The 22,351-nt window shown below is 42.4% G+C and overlaps 1 pseudogene; it reads left to right on the top strand.

Moving 5' to 3' along the window:
- Positions 1-17,381: 17,381 nt before the first annotated feature.
- Positions 17,382-19,897, top strand: LOC101597431 (annotated as a pseudogene).
- Positions 19,898-22,351: the final 2,454 nt, after the last annotated feature.

Here is a 22,351-nt window from a genome sequence, read left to right as displayed (position 1 = left end):
AGCAGCAAGAACCCACTGCAGCACCAATGCCTTACCTGACACCCTCTGAACACATGGAAGGAGTGCCTGTACACACTCAAGTAAAATAAAAAGCAACATGGAAAGGTCACAGGCCTTTTGATGAGGGTTTGGAATTATTTTTATTTGAGACAGAGACAGAGAGTAGAAAAGAGAGAAAGAGAGAATGAGTGTGCCAGGGTCTCTAGCCATTTCAAACAAACTCCAGATGCATGAATCACCTTGTGTACCTGGCTTACGTGGGACCTGAAGAATGGAAGCTGTGTCCTTGAGCTTCTAACTGTTACGCTATATCTCCAGCCCAGGACCTGGGATTTTTGAGAGAGTGTCTTGTTATGCATCTCTGGCTGGCCCAGAACTCACTACATATCTCAGGATAGCTTTACACTGGCCATCTCCTGCACCAGCCTCCAAAGGGCTGGAATCACAGGTGTGTACCATCAGGCTCAGCAGTCAAAGGTTCATTTAAGTTACCACTTGCTGATATTGAATCAAGTCAGTATTATGTGGCTTTTCACAAATCTTTTGGTAGTTGTTAATTTCATGTTTGAAATATATGTTGTTGCCAGTCATGGTGGTGCTTGCTAAAATCCTAGAGCCTGCGAGGTAAAGGCGGGAGTTCAAGGTCATTGTAGGTTACATAGTGAATTGATACAACCTGGGATACTTGCCTGCAAAGCCTAATGACCTGGGTTAAGTTCCCCATACCCATAAAGCCAGATGTACAAAGTGGTACATGCATCTGGAGTTTGTTTGCAGTAACTGGAGGCCCTGGCATGTCCACATTCATCCCCCCCCCCCTCTCTCTATCTCCTTCCTGCTTGCAAATAGATAAAAAATATTTTTTTAAATCATATTAAATCAGAACAAAACCTTGAATTTTAAATCCAATGCCTATGGTCCTGAGGACTTGTTCTAATATGTTTGTTGAGGTCTGAAATAATGTTAAATTAAAAACACAGACAGGGCTGCTGCAGAGATGGCTCAACCAGTAAGGTGCTTGCCCACAAAGCCTAAGGACCCAGATTTGATTCCCTAATATCCACACAGGCCAGGTGCACATAGTGGCGCAGGCATCTGGAGTTCATTTGCACTGGCTAGAGGCTCTAGAGTACCCATGTCCATTCTCTCTCTCTCTCTCTCTCTTTCTTTCTCTCTCTCTCTCTCTCTCTTTCTCATCTGCTTACAAATAAATAAAAATATTTATTTTAAAAAATCAAATTAAATGAAAAACAAAACCTTGAATTTTAACTTTAGTGACTGTGGTACTAAGGACATGTTCTAATATTTCTTGGAGTCTGAAATAATGTTAAATGTAAAAAATAGAGACAGGGGCTGTACAAATGGCTCATTGGTTAAGGTGCTTGCTTGTGAAGCCTAAGGACCCAGGTTTGATTCCCTAGTACACATGTAGACCAGATGTACGTGGTGACACATGCATCTGGAGTTCATTTGCAGTGGCTAGAGGCCCTGGTGTGCTCTCTGTCTCTCTCTCTTTCTCTCATAAATAAAAATAAAATATAAAATAAAAAACAGAGACAATGGCAATTAAAAAAATCTAAGGTAAATCCAATTAAAGCAGCCCAAGACCCAAACCACAGGTCAACACTCGGAGATTGTCCATCCATCACCCAAACAATGCCATGTGGGTGTGTTGGACTCATTACTGTGACAAACATCTGAGAGAAATAACTGAAAAGGAGAAAGGATTTATTTTGGCTCATAGGTTCAGAGGTGTCGGTCCATGGTCAGTTTGTTCCATGGCTTGGGGCTTCGGGACTGCAGAGCATCATGGCAGAAGAGCATGGTGAGGGCCTTTTGCAGCCAGGAAGCGACCCAGTGATCCTGTGCTGCAGAGTTCCTTCTGCCCAGCCCAAGGGACAGTGCCACCCTACTTCAGGTGCATCTCAATCCAGTCAAGATTAACCCTAGGTATAGACCTATAATCCTAGCCTTGGGGAGATTGTGGAAAAGGAACGTGAATTTGACACCAGCTGGGATAGTGTGAACCTGTTTCAGAAAAGTGTGAGTAACCACCTAATTGAGAGACGGAAAGAAAAAAAAAATGGATAGTTACTGAACACGTAAGAGGTAGCAAGCACACTCGGTTTGCTGCCTTACTTTTACTCAATGGCATTGGGAGTGAACTTATGTAACAGGCTGGCTCTAAGGGATATAGTAGCCAGGCATTGCTGGGTCACAAGATCTAAATCTCAGAGACATACGACAGGAGATATTTTTTTCTCTTTCATACATATGCATGTTGGCTAGGATTGAGTCCTCTTGGCTAGATTTCTAAAACCTATAGCCTTTCTCCATCCGGTTTTTTGTTTCTTCCCTCCCTCTTCTTGTTTCTGCCTAATATATTTTCTTTTCCTGGTCAGGGTTTCCCTTTATACCTCAGGCTGACCTCATACTCAAGGTTTTCCTCCTGCCTCAGCCTCCTGGGTTCTGTGATTATAAGTTTGTACCACCACACCCAACTCCATCAGGTTTCTTGAGGCATGGTCTTTGTTTCTCCCTAATGAGAAACAGAGCACTGTGGGAAAACAGTTCTCCCCTCCTACTTGCTTTGGATGAAGCCATGCCCCCAAAGTCCTCATGCTAAGAGCTGTAGTAGCCTCTTTATGACCAAGAGCCATTCTGGATTACTTTTCTTACACTTCCATCCTACATCCCTTTTTTTTTTTTTTTTTCTGTAATGGGAAAAAACAAACCTTGATTGCTGGAGCCATTTTCTTTAGAGTTAGACCCCACTTGCCTGTCTGTCCTGCAAATGCTCTGCTCCTCTCTGTTCCCTTCCTTGACACATTTTCACTTGTCTTAAGTGGCTTGCAAAGGCAATAGCTAATCACACACCCATGCAAAGGAGAGTCCTTGAATACTCATTATGAACTTGGGGACCTAAAATAACAGAAATGTATTCACTCACAGTTCAGGATGTCAGAAGCCCAAGATCAAGGTGTTGGAAAGATCGTAAATCCTCCAATGGCTCTACAGGAAAATCTTTCCTTGCCTCTTCTGACTTTGAGAGCTATGAGTATTCCTTGGTTTGTGGCTGCATGCAAAATGTAAAATGTCCCTCACAGGCTCTTGTGCTTGAATACTTGGTTCCCACCTGGCGGCACTCTTTTGAGAAGTATGAGGCCTTGCTGGGAAATACAAGCCACCGGGAGTGAGCCTGAGAGGGTTACAGCCCAGCCCTTCTTTCAGGCCTGTACTCTTCTTCTGACCCACCAGGATGTGAGGAGCCAACAGTGCATGCTCTCTCAGTCCCAAATATCATGCTATGTTATGCATCACCATAGACTAATGTCCCCTGAACTGAGGCAGAATAAACCCTTCCTCCCTCAAGTTGTTTCTGTCAGGTACTCCGTCACAGCTATGAGACCAGTTCATCTCTACCCCTATCCTCACATGGTCTCTTCTTCATGTCCGAATCTCCTCTTCTCTCTCTTGTCACTGAGTATAAAGCCCACTTGGACATTATGCAATGAGCTCACCCCAAGAGGTAAAATATAATCGTATCTGCAAATACTGTTTTTCCAAGAAACTGTAATATTCCTAATTCCAAATGTTAAGACATGGGCATCCCTTCTGTGGGCAGCTAGCATTCAACACAATGCAGAGTTGTAAGGAATGTGGGTGAATTGCCCAGTGGCCCAGTGAGGAAGACCCAGTGTTGCCACTCTGTAAAACAAGAACCAAAGAAAGAACAAACTTGTCTAGAGGATCAGGACACGTGGGTTCTTATTGCTGTCTCTTATGCATAGTGTGACCCAAGACATATTCTTCACATATTCTTTTTCTAGGCCTCACTTTTCCATATGTGGCAAACCAGTGGATTAGGGTCACCCAGGCCTATGCATGCCATTATTATTATTATTATTATTATTATTATTATTATTATTATTAATCTGGGCCTGCATATGTGTTGTGTATGGCATGCCAATTGTTTGGGGATTTCAGTTGAATCAGTTGCCAGCATTTAAGAGTACAAGAAATCCCATCAGGAAGGCTAGATCTCCAGAATTTCATGAAAAATCTGATGAGCTGTCCTGAGCGCACATTATGAGGTGGATGCTCAAGTCTAACAGGCAGAGCGCAGAGCTAAAGCGCATGTGGAATGGGAATGGCGGTCACCTCACAGTGCTCTCCTGGTGTTCCCTGTGAGCCAGTCCTCAAAATTCGGCTTGTCTGAACTTTAAAAACATAAGAAAAAAACATAAATATTTAGAATGCCATTTCCTGTATATTAAAGAAAGGTTCAAGGAGAACAGGTAAGAAGCAATTGAAGGAGTAAGGACTGAAGCTTTCAGGGCAAAGCAGACAATGGGCTATTCAGTAATTAATAATTTTGGAAAAATTACCTACTGATTTTCTTTTAAAAAAATGGTATCACAACATAGCTTAGGGTGGTCTTAACTTGAGACCCTCCTGCCTCCTCCTTCAAAGTACAACATAGCTTAGGGTGGTCTTAACTTGAGACCCTCCTGTCTCCTCCTTCAAAGTGCTGGGGCTGCAGGCATGCATGATTTGACATGCATACAATTCAGGGTTAGTTTATGTTTTTGTATTGTTGAGACAGTCTTGCTATGCAACAGCCCAGGCTGGCCTAGAACTCATGACTCCCTGCCTCAGCCTCAGCCTCTTGGTTATTACAGTTGTACACATCCATCACCATGCCAGGCTCAGATTTAGTTTTTAAAGGAGGACTGTGGTGAGACCCTTGGTTTGATTGCCAACATCACACATGCACACACATGTAAGCCAGGTTAATAAATTGTACTTGCCAGGGAAAACCCAATCTGGCACCTAAGCCAGATTTTGTGAAATGTGCTTGACTTGTCTGGTTCTAAGGAAAGGCCCCTGGGCTTTCGTTCCCTGCACCATTCAAATTCCCACTGCATCATATCTGGACAGGGTGTTTCCATTCACTCACTCACTCACTTGCTCACATACGCTGCACTACATGAAGGGTGTGGCGATCCGGATCTGTCTTTCCCCAACCCCTCCTCCAGACGCAGTTCCTGACTTGGGCATCCAGGTCTCCCTGGCCACAATGAAGGAGAAACCCAGAGTTGTTGAGGAGCTCTCCTACAAGCTTTCCCATCATCCTTGAGCACAGCATTTCTCCTCTCTGTATCAAGCAGTCACATCCATAAAACAGTGATGCTGACCCTGAGACTTTGCTGGCCAGCCTGAAAACTGCCCCACTGCCCCAGCAAGGATCATGTTTCCACAGGTTCAGCCATTCTTCGCCATGTGGGCTTGCACATCTCATGGCACTAGCCAGTGGGAAATCTTTATGGGTTTCCTGTTATTCTGGTTTTGTAACTGTAACCAAATGCCTGATTCTGGAGGTGCAAATTCTTGTTGTCCCCTGATGTGTAAGTCAGCTTTCCATCACTGTGACAAAATATGTGAGAGAAACAACTTAGAGGAGGACAGGTTTATTTTGGCAACAGTTTCAGAGGTCTCAGGACAAGAGTGTCTGGATCCATCACTGTGGGTCTAGTGGAGGCTGACTATCATGGTGGTGGGAGCGTGTGGTGAAGGAGATTGCTTACCTCACAGTGGTGGGAAAGGAGAGAAAGAAAGGAAGAGAAGGGGTAGGGGGAAGGGAAAAGGCTGGAGACAAAATATACCCTGAAAGTCACAACCCTGAGCCCAACTTACTCCAACTAAATCCTGTCTTCTAACATTCCATTCAACTGTGAATTTATCCAGAAGTTAATCCATTGAGGAGTTTAGACTCCTCATGACCCAAACATGTCTGAGTATTGTTGCAGGAACAAGCCTCCAACATATGAGCTTTTGGGTTACGTTTTATTCAGACAATAACTTAGTGATGGTCTTCCTTAGAAGCAGAGACTCTGAAACAGCTATAGGACATCACTGGCAAGAGACAGGGGATATATGTGTTTGTTTCTTCTGACCTCTTGCCCTCGTCTTTTTATATCTGTGGTGCTGGGGATGGAGCACAGGTCCTTGCACACGCCAGGCAGTGTTCCCCCGCTGAGCTACATCCTCAGCTGATATGTTTTGGCTATGACGTGTTCCCCAAAGGCTCATGTATTTGAACATCTGTGTCCTTTTGAGAAACTGGGAACCTTTGAGACATAGTATCTAGGTAGCTGACATTAGACACTAGGGACAGGCTTTGAGGCTTATAACTCATCTAGTTATGAGCAGTCTGAGAGGATTCAAACGTCCAGAAAAAAAAAACACAGTGACTATGGACATCCAGCATATCTGCAGACTGAACATACCTCACAAGCCTAAATTAACAAAAATATGTGATCTGCAGAGGGCCACAGACAGAGCTGGGAGCAATCCCACACAGCAGTTGAGCTGCCTCCCAGGAAACTTCTGCAGGACAACACTGTCACCTGGCATCGCTTCCTTCCCTTAGAATGTGTCTGCCAGAGCATTTTCTTTCCAGAAAGAAATAACTTGTTTCTCCCACATCACTTCAAACTCATGTGACACATTATCAATTTATTGAACCTGTTGTTTATTTAGCCACTTCCATTTCCTGTCTGTTGTCAGGATGTAACCAGCTATCAGCTCCTGTAGCTACAAATAAAGCCACTTTAGATGTCAGTCCTTCCCCATCATGATGGAGTGTACCCCTGGACTATAAGCCTCTCCATTATAACCCTGAACTTTAACCCTCTCAACCATATGCTTGAACTTCTGCAATTTACTTGCTTCTGTTGGGTATTTGATGGCAGGATCTAACACACCTGTTCTCAATCATTTTACAAAGCCACCAAGATTGTACCGTGGAGGGCCATGCTGAAGGGAGAAAGGAAGGATCTATATTGGCTCATGGTTTGAGGGTACATACACTCCATCACGGTAGGATACCAACAAGGGCGCTGTGGTGAGAGTGGCCTGTGGCAATGGTAACAGCAGGGTGAGTCTTCTTGCTCACATCTCAGCTGACCAGGAAGTAGGGAAAGGGCAATGCTGACCCTCAGCTGACTTTCTCTTTTGTTCCCTTTGTATTCAGTTTGGGACCTCATTTTATGATCTGGCACTGCCTACATTCAGGGTGGATCATCCCTCCTCAGTTAATTCTCTCTGGAAATACTTTCACTAATACCACGAAAGGTGTATCTCCTGGGTCATTCATTCAAACTACAGTCAAGTCCACAAAGATTTACCATCACAACCCTAATAGTCTTAATCCAGTCCTAATCCCTTCCTCAAGGCCCTACTTCTAAACAATCTAGTTGGGTTAAGTTTTAGCCCTTTTAACGCATCACAATGGTGATTCAATTTCAACACAAGAAGTATCCAGGCGCTCAATACTTCAAAATCACAGCAGCTGCTAAGCCTTGTTGAGGCCCCAGACCCATGGTCTGACTATATAGGCCAGTGCTCAGGGGTTCCACAAAACCCCAGCAACCAGGAAGGTGAGGATTCTTGGGGTGATTCCAGGGCAGTGCTCTGCAAGCCTCCTGCCCTGCTCCTTTTGCATTTTAAGATAAAAGGGGCCTGTGGCATCTCATGTACCCCAGCATACCCTTCGTCCCAGATTAGTGTCACCAACATGATTGTCAAATTGTTGACAGGTTGAAACAGAAACAGTATTTCCGATTTTGAAAACAGAAAAGATGGAAACATACAGAACAAACTGTGACCTTTGGCCACTGAGCATATCTGCAGGCTGAACATATCTCATGAACATAAATTAATACAGATATGTTATCTGCACAGGGCCACAGCCAGAGCTGGGAACAAAGGCAGTTGAGCTGCCTTTCTGGAAAATTCTTCAGCGCAATAAAGTCGCCTGGCATCTCTCCCTGCCCTTTAGTGCATAGCTGAAAGACCAGTTTCCAAAAGGAAGTAACTAGTTTCTCTCACATCACTTCAAACTCATGATAAATTATCAACTTATTTCTTGGTTTATTTTCAACCTATATCCATTAGGCTCTAAATTCTTTTGGGGTTGAGCTTTTAAAACAATCTTTGTATATGTGTGTACTGTGTTAACATGTATGTACATGTTTGTGTGTGTGAGTCTGGATGCATGTGCCAGAGGGTATTGGGGTGCTACACAGAGGACAATCTCGGGGTCAGTTCTTGCTTTCCACCTTGTTTGAGCCCGTCTTACTTTGTTCACTACTGGAAATGTCAGGCTTGCTGGCCTGCAGGCTTCTAGGAACTGTCTATCTTGCTGGGACTCCCACTAGAGTATCTGCCTTTTATGTGGGTTCTGGGCTCTCCATTCAGGAAATCAACGGCGCACAGGAAGTAGTTTATCCAGTGACTCATCTCCCCAGTCCAGAACTTTGCTTTTGCACTGCCCGGATGATGAGGAACCTATTGGGGGAAAACAATGAATAAATAAAAAATAAACTAGAGCAAAGGGAGAAATTTCTCTTTAATCATTGATACAATACAGATAAAATTAAATTGTGATTAAGCTCGCTTACTTATGAGGATGGAGTGTTCACACTCCTCAGGGACCCCAGCAGCTTTTTGAAAATTAAGCGGCTTCACGCTAGGAATGGTTCGCTGGGGACCACCCATTTCCTTAGCGAGTTCCGCTCTACCTGCGCCCTCTCGTGGTCATGTGTGGAAGCGCGGTGATTGCTTTCTGCAGCTAGAGCAGCTAGAACCTAGGGTTATTTCATCCATGTTGGAAGGTATCTTTAAATTTTTTCTTTTTCTTTTTATTTTTTCTTTTCTTTTTTTTTTTGAGACAGGGTCTCTTTGTAGCTCAGGCTGTCCCCAAACTAAATCCTTCCTGGAAATTCCCTGGAAATGAGCACTAGGAAGCTGAAAGCACAAAGATCACAAGTTCAAGGTGAGCTTCAGTTACTTACCAAGTTTGGGTCCATACTGAGCAATAAAAACAAACAGTACTAGAGAGATTGCTTAGCGGTTAAGGCATCTGCCTACAAAGCCAAAGGATCCTGGTTAGACTCTTCAGGACCCACATACGCCATATGCACAAGGGGGAGCATGCATCTGGAGTTTGTTTGCAGTGGCTGAAGGCTGTGGCGTGATCATTCTTTCTTTCTTTCTCTCTCTCTTTCTCTCTACCTCTTTCTCTCCCCCTTCTCTCAGATAAATCAATAAGTAAAATATATTTTTAAAAATCAAACAAAAAGATCCTGCCTTGGTCTGAGTACTGGGAATTCAGGCTGTGTCGCACCTATGTAATCACGTCCCCCCTCCTTTTCTTTAATGGGCATACCATATACTCTAGTGACTGTAAATGAACTCCAAATACTTGCACCAACTTGTGCATCTGGCTTATGTGGTTACTAGGGAATCAAACCTGGATCCTTGTGCTTCAAAACTGCTAAGCCATCTCTCCAGCTCTGTAATCATTTCTGAACTGGAATTCATGTTCAGCCACTTGGAGCAAGATGAACTAACTATCTAATGGGCTGACTTTTTATTGTTGTTGTTGTCAGTAATACTGTTAAAATAATATTGTATATCATGTAATAATATTGTTAAATACATGATTATTGTTTGTGACAAAGTCTTCTGTAGCTGCACCTGCCTTCAAACTCATTATTGTAGCCTAGAATAACTTTGAACTTTTGATCCTCCTGTCTGTCTCAACTTCCTCAGTGCTGGGATTACAAGCAGGTGTCACCATACCTGGCACCCTTTCCTTGTTCAGTCCCATATCCAGGACCACATTTTATAAAGTTTAGCCGTTCCCTTCCTCCCACTCCCACCCTCCTCATTTAACACCGGGAATGGAACCCAGAACTGCATACAGGCTAATCTCATGTGCTAAATCAGAGCCACATCCCCAGCCCAGACTCTCTTCTGTACACAGTGAGTCAGGAGCACATCTCAATCTGCTTCATATTTTTTTCATTGGTGTGTCCATTCTGTATTTCAAGAATGTACCATAAGTTATTAGTCAATCCCCTACTGATGGGCACATAGGTTGCTTCTTCTCATCTTTAAATTACATCGAATATGGAGTGTCCTGTAGGGAAACAGAGAAAGAAGGATGTGATAGAGCTTGGGAGAAATCAGGAAGGCATCTTGGAGGAGGCAACAAGACTTGGCTGTGGGATGACTTCCTATTCCCACATTGAGATTTGTAGAAAAATGGTCAAACTTGGAACAGATCTTTCTAAGTGAACTCATACAATCACAGAAAGAGAACCATCCCACGATCTCACTCATCTGCAGTTCCTAACCTGGATCAGCCCAATAGCATCTCTCAAGGTTTGGACAATAGGGTGGTTAGGGCTTGGGGAAATGGAAAAGGGTGGTGGTTGGGACACAAAACTGAACCCAAATTGAGCTGGTACCATAGAATCTGGAAGTCAGTCTAACAGGTGGAACCCTCAAGAGGACCTGAGGGGAACACCTGAATCAAAGGGCCCTGGAGAGGGTGTGATGAAACCTAACCTCACATTTCTCCTCTTCCTCTTTCTTCTTTTTCTTTTTTATTCTCCCATGACAATGGTCTGTAATTCCCTGTACCAGGATGTGCTCTACATCCACAATGAGCTGTTCATCAGAGAGACTTCCTAGATCTCCCAAAACAAGACAGACTTCAGTCAGAGAACTTGATTACCCACCAGAGGTTAATGGTAAGACCTTACTGCTGAAGACACCATATACTGTTGGCACAGACCATGGAGACACTTGGTTGGAATCTGGAGGAGAGCCAGTCCCCAGACAATTAGCCAATCTAAGGCTGGAAGGCAGTACATGAGCTACTGGGGGAAAGTGGCCAACATCTGTCCAAGCAACTCAAAGTCTAAGTGACTCAGAAGCAAACAATCTGACATGATGCTCACACAAGTGCAATAGTGGCACACAGCCATGGCGGGTCACCAACTGCTCTTGGATTGACTAACAGATCCACTCAGTGGAAAGGAAACCATATCTAGAACTGGAAAACAAGTCAGAATCATATCCAGATAATGAATCTCCTTTCCAGAGTCAAGCTCTCCTATCCTTAGACTATAAGAGGGTCTACACCCCTCTCTTTTTTAAATTTATTTGAGAGCAAAAGACAGAGAGAGGAAGAGGCCAATAGATAGAGAATGGGCACGCCAGGGCCTCTAGCCACTGCAAAGGACCTCCAGACATGTGCGCCCCTTGTGCATCTGGCTAACGTGGATCCTGGGGAATTGAGCCTCGAACCAGGGTCCTTAGGCTTGACAGGCAAGCGCTTAACTGCTAAGCCATCTCTCCAGCCCATCTACGCCCTTTTAATTATCTCTGAATTAATGATTGTTCCATTTAATCAGTGTTGACTTCATTCTCTGTTGGAGAATCTGCTTCTTTTTCAGACGGGCCCTGGACCCAGTGCACTCCACTCTAGCCCCAGCTGAAACCACAGAGGAATAGGTGAAATGAGCAAGACTGCTGCTTTCTTAGTGAATCTGACATCAGCACAAGGGTGATGGAGAATGATACTGAGGACACTCAACACCTACCAAACCAGAGATCCAGAGGCTCCTAACCTTCCATCACTGAAGCAGACTTAAAATGCTCCCAGCATGGCTCAGAGAATTTTGCGGAAGGGTGGGGGACTGAAAGATTGACAGAGCCACAAGTTGGGACATTTTACATAGAGACATTGCCTCTCCCTCCCCCTCATAATGCATGGCCCACAATCCCCATGGGGTTGACGTGCATCCCCAATGAGGAAAGCCTCTTCAGAAAAGGGTCAGGGAGGAGGGAAATGATGGTACCAACATGTGTTGTTTACATACTGAATATGTCCATATCTAATTAAGAAACAGATAATAAAACATCCTTTCAAATTAAAAAAAAATAACATGCAAAACAAAATTTCAAATAATTTTCTTTGTGTATAATATTTAACTACATAACATAATTCCTTTTATTTCTAAGATGAAAACATGAAGCTATTACACATAGAATTTGATTTATAAAATACTATATTTAACTCAAGCTATAGCACTACTGCAGCAAATATTTAGGTACATATTTCTTAAGTCAGGGAAGATAAAGAAATCAAAAATAATCTGCATTTCCCTGATGGCTAGGATGTAGAACATTTTTTTAATGTTTATATACCACCTGTATTTCTTCTTTTGAGAACTCTCTATTTAGTTCCACAGCCCATTTTTTTTTAATTGGGTTGTTGATTTCTTATTACTGAGTTTTCTTAGTTCTTTTTATATTTTGGATATTAATCCTCTGTCAGATGTGTAGATGGAAAATATTTTCTCCCATTCTGTAGGTTGCCTCTTTGCTCTATTCACAGTGTCCTTTGCTACACAAAATCTTTCTAATTTCATAAGGTCCCAGTGGTTGATCTGCGGTTTTATTTCCTGAGTAATTGGGGTTATATTCAGAAAGTTTTTGCCAAGACCAGTATGTGGAAGGGTTTCCTCTACTTATTTCTCTAGCAGTTTCAGAGTTTCAGGTCTGATATTAAGGTTTTGATCCCTTTGGACTCCTTCTATGAAGCCAGCATCACCCTAATACCAAATCCAGACAAAGAACAAGAAAAGAAAATTACAGACCAATCTCCCTTATAAACATAGGTGCAAAAATTCTCAACAAAATATTGGCAAACAGAATATAAGAATATATCAGAAAGATCACCTACCCCAACCAAGTAGGTTTTATCCCAGAGTTGCAGGGATGGTTCAACATATGCAAATAGATAGTCTATTATATAAATAGACTGAAGGATAAAAATCACATGATCATCTCATTAGATGCAGAAAAAGCATTTGACACCAAAAATCCAATATCCCTTCATGATAAAAGTCCTACAGAAACTGGGAATAGAAGGAACATATCTCAATAAAACAAAGGCTATTTATGACAAACCTATCGCCAACATTATACTAAAGGGAGAAAAACTTGAAGCTTTCCCACTAAAATCAGAAACAAGACAAGGATGTCTATCAAGCACTGCCAAGCACAGGCTGGAGCCAGCAACCTTTGCACAGCCCATCCCCCTGTACCCTACCATTGCTTACATGTTGGAACGTATGTCCCCATATGCCAATTAGGCATCAGCAAGCAACCTTGTACATCAAATCCCTTTAAAACCCTCTTCCCACTCTCAACTGCTTATAAACCCATTTCCCTATTGATTAAACCAAGCTGTTCACAGAGCCTGTCTCCTGAAAGTGATTCTTTCATCGCACACACAGCCTTGCTCTCCACGGTTGCATGAATGCCTTTGGGGAACCACAGCCGGTCCAAGGATCCAGGGACCTACAGGTGCCCGCTATCCCCACTCTTATTTAATATAGCCCTGGAAGCCTTAGCCATAACAATAAAACAAGAGACACACATAAAAGACATACAAATTGGAAAGAAAGAAATCAAATTATCAGTATTTGCAGATATGATTCTATACATAAAGGACCCTGAAGACTCTACCAGAAAACTGTTAGAGCTGATAAATACTTATAGCCACATAGCACATACAAAATACACACATAGAAATCAGTAACCTTCCTATATGCTAGCGAAAAACACACAGAGGATGAAAACAGAGAATCACTCCCATTCATACCTACATAAAAAAATAATAAAGTACCTTGGAATGAGTCTAACCAAGGAAGTAAAGGATCTCTACAATGAAAACTTTAAAACACTCAAGACAGAAAATTGTAGAAGACACTAGGAAATGGAAAAACAACCCCTGTTCCTGGATTGGAAGAATCAATATTGTGAAAATGGCAATCTTACCAAAAGCAATCTACACATTTAATGCAATACCCATGAAAATTCCAATGGCATTCTTCATGGAAATAGAAAAAACAATCCTAAAATTCATTTGGAAGCACCAAAAACCTCTAATATCTGAAAATTTTTGAGCCACAAAATAAGGCTGGTGGTATCACCATACCTGATTTTAACCCATAGTACAGAGCCATAGTAAGAAAAACATCATGGTACTGGCACAAAAACAGACATGGAGATCAATGGAACAGAACAGAGGATCCAGAAGCCCAGATAGCTACAGCCACCTGATCTTTAGTAAAAATGCCAAAAGTACTCATTGGAGAAAAGACAGCCTCTTCAGCAAATGACACTGGGAAAACTGTATATGTTTCTGTAGAAGGATGAAAATAGATCCTTTTATCTCTCCATGCACAAGAATTAAGTCCAAGTTGATTTTCTTTTTTTTTTTAATGTCCTACATATATATGTGTTCTGATAATATTCCCCTCCTGAACCCCTTTTTTGTTTTTTTGTTTTTGGTTTTTGGTTTTTGAGGTAGGGTCTCGCTCTGGCCCAGGCTGACCTGGAATTCACTATGGAGTCTCAGGGTGGCCTCGAACTCATGATGATTCTCCTATCTCTGCCTCCCAAGTGCTGGGATTAAAGGCGTGTGCCACCACACCCAGCCTGAACCCCTCTCTTATCCCCTCCCCCTCCCAGTAAACCCTCTGGAAGCCCCGTGCTACTTGCCTTTTGTGTATTGAGAGTGACATCTGAGAATTCTCTGAGGTCAGGAATGTCTTTACTTAAGATTCTTGGCACCCACCTGGACCAGAAGCATACTGTAGCACATCAACAGACTATAATTTATCAGTTATAAATTATTGGGCAAAATTGTATGTTAAAAAAAAAGCTACACTGCTGGGCATGGTGGTGCATGCCTTTAATCCAGCACTCGGGAGGCAGAGGTAGGAGGATCGCCATGAGTTTGAGGCTACCCTGAGATGACAGAGTTAATTCCAGGTCAGCCTGGACCAGAGTGAGACCCTACCTCGAAAAAACCAAAAAAAATTTTAAAAAGCTACGTACCTCTTAAGACTCACTGAGGGACAAGAAGGCAAAGTAATGAAAAGTGGGTTACTTAACCTTTCCCATAATGGGCCAGACGGTAATTTCATGTTACTCTTTGCATGGAAGCCACATAGATAGTACGTGACGGTGCACATGGCTATATCAAGGAAAACTATTTACTAAGTCAATAGTGGTGGTATACATCAGCAGTCATGGGCAAGCCCAGCACTCAAGAAAGGGAAGCAGGAGGTTTGCAAATTTCTGGCCAGTCCAGGCTACAAAGTGACACCCTGTCAAAAAAAGAAAGAAGGGGGTAGGGATTGGAGAGATTGCTCAACAGGTAAAAGCTCTTTCTTGCAAGCATAAGGGCCTGAGGGCCTGAGCCAGACTGCCTGAGTTTGATTCCCCATACCCACATAAATGTCTTGGCATGGCCACGCACACCTGTAACCTCTGGCCTCTACATGAACATGATGGGGCAAGTGGGACTCCACACAATGATGCACAACACACACACACACACACACACACACACACACACACACAATAGAGGAGGACACCCGACATCTCCTCTGGCCTCCGCATGCACATGATGGGGCGAGCAGATCTGCTCACATAGGTGCACACACCACACACACACAAATTCACATACTACATACACACAAACCACACCCCCCACACATACATCACACATACTACACACATACATACCACACATGCGCATATACACTACACATACTGCACACACACCACACCACATACTACACACCACGCACACACATGCACACTTAAAATGGAAAAAAAAATCTTAAAATGCTCTTACAAAATCATAGAGTCAGATAAATTTGGCCAGTAGCTAGAGTTTGTTAACTCTTGCAAGGTTTTCACAAATGAGTAAGTACAAAGTGTCAGGTGTCACACCTAGATGTCTAAAGAGACACTTGTGCCATTTCCTTTGGCTGTAAGACTATTGAAACAATGGACTACAAAAAACTGGAATTTCCCTAGGAATCTCATACTGTTAAAAAAGAAAGGGCCCAGGCTGGAGAGATGGCTTAGTGGTTAAGCACTTGCCTGTGAAGCCTAAGGACCCCGGTTCGAGGCTCGGTTCCCCAGGTCCCACGTTAGCCAGATGCACAAGGGGGCGCACGCGTCTGGAGTTCGTTTGCAGAGGCTGGAAGCCCTGGCGCGCCCATCCTCTCTCTCCCTCTATCTGTCTTTCTCCCTGTGTCTGTCACTCTCAAATAAATAAATAAAAAATAAACAAAAAAAATTTAAAAAAAAAAAAGGGCCAGCTGGGCGTGGTGGTGCATGTCTTTAACCCCAGCACTAGGGAGGCAGAGGTAGGAGGATCTTCATGAGTTCAAGGCCACCCTGAGACTACGCAATGAATTCCAGTTTAGCCTGAGCTAGAATGAAACACTACCTTGAAAAAAAAGGGGGGGGCAAATATTTTGTGCACATGTGGGGTGTGTGTGTGTAGTGGGTGGGGGTGGTGTGTGGTGTGTATATGGTATGGTGTGTATGTAGTGCATTGGGAATATGGTGGGGGTTGTGTATATGTGTGTGGTGTGAGACCAGCAGTCAGAGAGGGGAAGCTGTCGCCCTCAGAGAGGGGCTTTATGCAATGCTGCCTACTCCTCAGATCACCTTGAAGTAGAGACTGGCACTGGAACAGTGATGGACCAGGACTGCTTGGCTGGGCATACCTCTGGCCCTCTACTTAAACCCAAGCCTTATGTCAGGCCCCCAGAGATGGACTTGGAGAAGTCACTGGATCTATTTTCTTCTCTTCCCAATGTTGCTACATCGGATAAATCTCCTTTTCCTACTTTTCACTTAAAGAGAGAGAGAGGAGAAACTCAAATCTAAGCCAAAAAGGAATGAATGCCACATAGTGATGAGATTCCCACAATCTCCCAGCAGGGGGCGGAAAAGGCTAATCCACCGCGGAGAGTTTGCCCGTGTTCCGTGCTTCAGATCAAGCGTGGGTTTACAGTTTTAAACATTGTTTTTACGAACAGTCCCACGATTTATGGGACGAATTATGTTGACAGCACGTTAAAAAAACTTCTTGGGGACCCCTTTAAAATGCACTAAAGGACTATGGGTGTGACTCCGTTGGTGTCATTCGCTTGCTACCATGCACAAAACACTGGTCTGATCGCCACGTAAACTTGCCATTGTTGTTACATGTTGCCAATCCCAGCACTCACGAGGTGGCGGCAGGAGAATCACAAGTTCATGGTTATCCTCAGCCACAGAGCGAGTTCAAAGCCAGCCTGGGCTACATGAGAACCTGACTAAAGGAAAGAAAGAGAAGGGAAAAGGAGGAGAGGAGAGAGGAGGGAGAGGAGAGGGGAGGAGAGAGGAGGGGAAGGGAGGGGGACGACGTTACAAATGGAAATATGGGGGAGTTGAAGAGACACGGGCGGTACCACTACGTCAACCACAAGCACGCAAGGAAACATGGCAGCGGCGGGCTGTGAGCAGAAAGGTGATCTCGCCTGGAATTCACGATGTAGTCCCAGGCTGGCCTCGAACTCACAGCAATCTTCCTACCCCAGCCTCCCGAATGCTGGGATTAAAGGTGGGTGCCACCGCCAGATTATATATGACCAGGAAGAAGCATGTATATATATATATATATATTTCACTCTTCTTGTGTAAAGACCTATGACCAAGACTGCTTTATTTCAAGAACATCGCGAGTTTTAGAAAAGGATGCTGAAATGATAGTGGACTGGAGACCATTAGATAACACATTGGATTCTTCATTCTCTATGCTGAAAAGGATTTCAGCCCAGTTGTAGAGCGGACTCAGGCCCCAAAAGAAATAGTTCATGAGGATCAGAACATCTGGACAGTTATGAAGCAAGGTGTGACATGGTTAATATAGCATTGTTTAAAAAGACACCACAGGGCTGGAGAGATGGCTTAGCGGTTAAGCTTGCCTGTGAAGCCTAAGGACCCCGGTTGGAGGCTCGATTCCCCAGGACCCACATTAGCCAGATGCACAAGGGGGCGCAGGCGTCTGGAGTTTGTTTGCAGTGGCTGGAGGCCCTGGCTTGCCTATTCTTTCTTTCGCTCTCTGCCTGCCTGCCTGCCCACCCCCCCCCCGTCACTCTTAAATAAATAAATAATAAATTAAAAAATAAACAAAAAAAAATTTTTAAGACACCACACACCAATGGAGATGTTCTAAGTCACAGAAATGGGAAAAGTAAACGGTCATTCCTCGTCAGTTTGACAGGCTTGAAATCAATCAATCAAAATAAAAAAGAGTGCAGCTGGTTATATTTGATATTCTGACTAAAGAATGATCTCATTCTCTCTGCTCTGTGCTTTCCTCATGGTGATAGCAAAGTACTAATAGAGTCTCTTGAAAAAAATGTGGTATTGTGCAAATTGCAAGACAAAAGAACACTTCTTGTCAACTTTCAGAATAACAGTCTTCCAGTCTTTTGAAAACCTTCTTGATGAACCAGCATATGACTTAATACAAAAAATTATAAAGGACCCACATACAGAAACTATGGTAGGAGCATCCAAAGTTACAAACAACATTTTTGATAGTTTCCAAGGCAGTGATCCCTCTACACATCAATAACCACCTTCTGAAATGGCTGGTTTTCTTAGTGATGCTATCCCAGGCCTAAAGATAAATCCGCGGGAAGAATCAGATTTGAAGTCATCACAGGAATTCACAGCAAAGAAACATCAAGTGAAGCTGGGGGGGTAGGGGGGAGTGGCTCCAGGATAAAGCACTGCCTGTGCAAGTGTGAGGAACAAGTTTGGGCCTCCATTGATTTGGGAGAACGACCTGTTGTTCAAAGGAAAGAGCCTAGCCCGTGTCACTGGACGAATGGGCTGAGAACATTGATTGTGAAGGAAGAATTTTAAATATAGATAATATGAAGCAGATGATATTTTGAGGGGGTCTTAGCCATTCATTAAGAAAGCAAGCATGAATACTTCAGGATGAAACAACAGTGGAAATCTGTCAGCGATGAACAAGAGAAATTCAAGGTTAAGAGTTTATAGAAGTCATCTAAAAAGATGTTACTAGAACAGATCAAGCAGGGCTGGAGAGATGGCTTAGCAGTTAAGCGCTTGCCTGTGAAGCCTAAGGACCCCGGTTTGAGGCTCGGTTCCCCAGGTCCCACCTTAGCCAGATGCACAAGGGGGCGCACGTGTCTGGAGTTCGTTTGCAGAGGCTGGAAGCCCTGGCGCGCCCATTCTCTCTCTCCCTCTATCTGTCTTTCTCTCTGTGTCTGTCGCTCTCAAATAAATAAATAAAACATTTAAAAAAATTAAGAAAAAAAAGAACAGATCAAGCAAACAAATTTTATGAAGGCCAAGATAACCCAGAACTGATTTTGCTTCATGATATTTAATGACCTACTGTACATATGATTTTGATTTAGGTTGTGTGCAAGGAATGAGTGACTCACTTTCTCCTCTTTTATTTGTGACAGAACATGCAGTGGACGCCTTTTGGAGCTTTGCCTCTTGCATGGACCAAATGCATCAGAATTGTGAAGAACAAATTCAAGGCATGAAGACCCAATTAATTCAGCTGAGCACTTTACTCCAAGTGCTGGACAGTGGATTTTGTAGTTACTTAGAATCTCAGAACTCTGGATATCTATAGTTTTGCTTCAGATGGCTTTTAGTCAGATTTAAAAAAGAGTTTAGTTTTCTTGATATTCTTTGATTATGGGAGGTAGTGTGGACTGAGTGAACTTCCATGCAAAATTTCGATATTCTTCTCTGTTGTGCTATCTTGGAATCAGAAAAGCAACAATAACATAAGAAAACATTGTGGCTTTAATGAAATACTTAAGCATATCAATGAATTGTCTACGAAAAATGATCTAGAAGATGTACTATGCAAGGCAGAAGCAATTTCTCTACAGACGGTGTGATGCAAGGAATTGCCACAATCAGTTTGTGAGATCCTGGGACTTCAGGACAGTGATGTCACAACTCCAGATTCAGACACTGGTGACGATGAAAATGTTGGCACAACTTGTCTCCTATATACTTTTCACAGGAACACCTCACCTACTCTTAACCAAAGAGAGACAACAGCCCGACACAGATGTTAGTGTCCCCAAATCCCATTAGATTAACACCTGCATGATCATTTGTCTTACATCTTTTGAAGAGACACTTTTGAAACTCTTTTTTTAAATACACCAAAGGTGGACATTTAAAATCTTGGCATTGGTCATGCTTTAAAGTTTCTGAAAGGACAATGTATTGATGTTCTTGCATTAAAGCTTTACAAAGTTTTAAACTACTTATTTTTGTAGTTACTTCCACCAAATAGCCTTTCTTTTTCAATAACATATCTTAGTGTTTTTATAGCCAAGTTCACTTTATTTTGTGCTAATGAACTGGAATTGTATAAATATTACAAATGGATGCATTGAAAATTATACATTTTGAAAAACACTGTTTACTCTTTAGTGGGCTTTGGAGTTGACTACGTGCTAAACCTTTATATAGCATTCTGTGCAAAGAAGTAGATTGTTACCCAGTGATAAAATTTTTTAAACCAATAAATTTTTCTATTGTTTACAACAATTCTCTACTTAAATATTTATGCTGATTGAATGTGATTTAAATTGGGACGTTTTCATCAATGCAATTAGTGTATAGGTAAAGAACTATTTTGATCGTAGGAAATGGATTGACAGTATATTTTTTTACATTGAACTTTTCTTTACTTGTATATAAAGACTACATACAAGTACTATTTATGAGTATAAGAAATGATTAGCATATTTTCTTTAACCTAATAAACTTGACTGTTGATTTATATAACCTGATTCAACAAAATTAACATATGGCTTCACTATGACAACTTTTCAAAACTATTTTCTTAACCAAACATTTGTTTCATGAGACTAAATACAATCCTGCCTACACCAGGCATAATTTTAAAATTAATTGCTTGCAACATCACTTTACTAATAATGTTTATTATCTTTCCTAATGATGTATTAACTGACTAATCAGGTCTTTAAATTTTTATAAAATACTCTTTACAGAAAGTTTGTCAATAATTTGAAGTTATAGTGAGTCATGACGTAATACCTTTTTTTGTATATGAGCAAAGCTGTGGTTTTGAACCATGCAGTATTGCACGAATTCGAGTTATGTGGAATTAACGTAATTGATTCCATTTTAATTGCAGTTTGTAACTCCTATAGATATTAGAAAAAATCAAAGCTGAAAAGTGAAAACATTGAATAGATGTTCCTGGAAGCAGAATGGTTTTCTTTCTTCCAACAATCATTATTGTTTTTTGAAGAATCCTTGGTGCTGATACATGTAACATATGTGTGCAAGTGTGTGTGTTTATGCCTGTGTGAGTGCCTGCCCTGGAGATAGAGCCCATGGCCTTCAAGGCACAAGGGTCCCTAGGGGAGTGATGGCAAAGTCCTATTTCTTGCTGTACATGCTGGTTGCACACATGTTCACACCCTGTAAACTCACCTGGGTGTGACTAGTCCCTGTACTCCCAGCTACTCCAGACACTGCGCCAGAAGGATTCCTTGAGCTCAGGAGTTCAAAGTTAGACTGAACAATATATCAAGACCCTCTAACTAAAAATACATACATACATATATATATATATATATATATATATATATATATATTTATGTCAATTTATGTTATATAAAATATAAAATGTCTCACAAATTTATTAACTGATATGTGTCCCGTGGGCTGAACTCGTCGGGGCTGTGTTCCTTCTGGAGGTTGCAGGGAGAGGCAGTTTTCTGCCTATCTGAAATGTCAGTAGAATTCAGTTCACTGTAGTGGAGCAGAAGACCAGCTTTCTCGCTGGCCATCAGTGGGTGCTGTTCTGAGCCTCTGGTGGCGGCACTCCTCCGTTCTAAAAGTCAGCAATGGTAGGTGCAGCTTTCTCATGTGATGTCTTTGATCTGTTCTACCTCCTTCCTTAGAAATTTTTTTGAAATGTTTTAAGATAAAGTCTCACTGTGCAGCTCAGAATGGCGTCAAACCTGCAATCTCCTTCTCTAGCCTCCTCAGTGCTGGGATTATAGGTGTGCACTGCTGTGCCTAGCTTCCATTTTTAAGGACTCTTGTAAAGACATTGGGTCTAATTCCAAGATTCACAACTTATTCAATCTACAAAGTCCTTTTGCCATAAGTTAACATGTTATTACAAATTCAGAAGCATTAGGACATGACATCTTTGGCCTTTGGTCTGCTTGCCACCAGCTGGAACCTGACTATTCCTATGCATCTCCACATGATGGCATGAGAGGAGCTTGTGAGAAAACCACAGATGCCAATGAGGAAGGGCAAATGGCTGCTCCAGGATGCTCCCTCTATGGAAGCTAATGCAAATATATGTGTTCACATGTTGGTTATTTACTGTGTGCCAGACACATTTTAAGCGCATATTAGCCCCATCTTCTATGAATCCCCTTCTCCTATGGCGTAAATGCTATTATTTAGTAAAGTAGAGATCAGAGTGCTTGACAGAACCTGTTTAATATCACCCTGCTGCTAATAATGGACTTTTTAAATCTTTGGAATTTATTTTCAGTTTGCGTGC

Source organism: Jaculus jaculus, chromosome 2 (assembly GCF_020740685.1).
Source record: "Jaculus jaculus isolate mJacJac1 chromosome 2, mJacJac1.mat.Y.cur, whole genome shotgun sequence".
Lineage (NCBI taxonomy): Eukaryota > Metazoa > Chordata > Mammalia > Rodentia > Dipodidae > Jaculus > Jaculus jaculus.
The sequence above is the reverse complement of the archived record's forward strand: the minus strand, read 5'-3'. Positions and strand labels throughout refer to the sequence as shown.